A 2,500-nucleotide genomic window follows, 5' to 3' on the forward strand; every position below is an offset into this window, starting at 1 on the left:
CCTAAATCCTTTCAACCCGTAATTTTCCTAATTTTTCAATCGAGGAAGTATCAACCAAGGAAGTATCATTTGATGATCGTTTGAGGTGATGTTTTCCAAGCTAAAGCGGCTTTCACGTCGAACGTTAAATTTTCAAAACTCACACGTAAAACTAGCGGCGATTCTGTGAAACTTTAGAGAGAGCTTTTTTAGCGTTCTTGCTGCTTAAGTTGTTAGTAGTGCTTTCGGTAGTATTTTTGCAAATCTCGGAGTTTGTTGAACAATGAACTCTCGCACCTAAACTTGAGACCATTTTGTCTCTCAATCAGTGGCTGGACAAAGCGCGATTATCACTACGACGAGAAGCTCTGGTTGAATAAAAATCGTAAAATCGTGTTGTTTTAAAGTAATTTTACTCGGTTCATTTAACGGTAAAAAACCAAAACATACACCTCAACCGATTCAAATAATTTGAGCGGTTATCCATTTCAAAATTTTGCTGTTAGATAACCGATAGAATGAGCCGGACACAGAAATACATGTGGAAAGTGGAGGAGGGGTGGGGAGGGAGCGAGTACATACCTAGTACATCGCTTGTACCTCCCCCCGTCTCTTCCAGATAGATAAAAAGATGATTCAGACATAATAATTGTCCCAAAAACATACACACCTTTTCAGTTAAATATCTTTGAAAAATATATTATAAACGTTGGTAAAAAACCAATATATACACCTCAACCGATTCGGTAGGCTAACCGACTCTAATTGCATACATTTAGGGGCCGAACATTTCAAAATTTGGCCGTTAAATAACCAGTGAAATGAACAAGAACCTTAAACATGAGATTAAATCAATTTATGGTTCGAAAAACTACCCAAATATTATCTTTCGACAGTGAAAATGTAATGGCATCTCCCTTACCTCTTCCGTAATAGCACTATTTAACGTTTATAATGTATTTTTCAAAGATATTTAACTGAAAAGGTGTGTATGTTTTTGGGACAATTATTATGTCTAAATCATCTTTTTATCTATCTGAAAGGGACGGGGGAGGTACAAGCGATGTACTAGGTATTTAATCGCTCCCTCTCCACCCCTCCTCCACTTTCCACATGTATTTCTATGTCCGGCTCATTCTATCAGTTATCTTACGGCAAAATTTTGTACCAGTAAAATTATTTGAATCGGTTGAGGTGTATGTTTTGGTTTTTTACCTAAACGTTAAATAGTGCTATTACGGAAGAGGTAAGGGAGATGCCATTACATTTTCACTGTCGAAAGATAATATTTGGGTAGTTTTTCGTACCATAAATTGATTTAATCTCATGTTTAAGGTTCTTGTTCATTCACTGGTTATTTAACGGCCAAATTTTGAAATGTTCGGCTCCTAAATGTATGCAATTAGAGTCGGTTAGCCTACCGAATCGGTTGAGGTGTATATATTGGTTTTTTACCCATTTAACTTTTGCGCTCGCTATCGCACGTGTCGCAGAACCAGTCCTGCTGTTCTTTGGTCACTTATGGCCACAAGTTTAAATTTGTAAAACTATCCAACCTACGTGTTTTACAAGCAATGGATCGTTTTGAAATTCAGAAATCAAATGGGAAAGCGGTAAAAAACCAATACATACACCTCAACCGATTCAAATAATTTAAGCGGTTATCTATTTTAAAATTTTGCCGTTGGATAACCGATAAGCCCACCACAGACCGCAAGCGGTGCGTGCGGAACGTTTCGCCGCGTACGAATAGAATGTATGGGATTGTACTAAGCAGCACATACCCACAAAAGCCTGCCACAGACCGCAAGCGGAGCTTGCGGCGCGGACGGAACGGTTCGCCGCGGATGAAGCGATTAACACATACCGGTTGCGGTGCGTGCGGCGCGGCACGGCCGTTTTAGCTTTGAACCCATTGGTATAAATCAAACGATGTTTACGAAAACACGAATTGTTAACGAAAACAAGATATTACATTTCTATTACTTATCATATTATACTATACATATTATTATCAATAACATGATTCCATGATCACAATGCAAACACTCATTTTGTTTACATCTAACTGCCAATTCAAATCCACCGGATTTCGTCGCGGTTCGCCGCGTTTCGCCGCGTCAAAATGCAAACTTTTGCATTTTGCCGCAAGGTCCGCACGGATCCGCACGCGCCGTCCGCGTGCGGTATGTGTTGCCCAGTACAATCCCATACATTCTATTCGTACGCGGCGAAACGTTCCGCACGCGCCGCTTGCGGTCTGTGGCAGGCTTAAAAGTTTGCATTTTGACGCGGCGAAACGCGGTGAACCGCGACGAAATCCGGTGGATTTGAATTGGCAGTTAGATGTAAACAAAATGAGTGTTTGCATTGTGATCATGGAATCATGTTATTGATAATAATATGTATAGTATAAAATTATAAGTAATAGAAATGTAATATCTTGTTTTCGTTAACAATTCGTGTTTTCGTAAACATCGTTTGATTTATACCAATGGGTTCAAAGCTAAAACGGCCGTGC

This window comes from Anopheles darlingi, chromosome 2 (genome assembly GCF_943734745.1).
Source record: "Anopheles darlingi chromosome 2, idAnoDarlMG_H_01, whole genome shotgun sequence".
NCBI classification, from domain to species: Eukaryota; Metazoa; Arthropoda; class Insecta; order Diptera; family Culicidae; genus Anopheles; species Anopheles darlingi.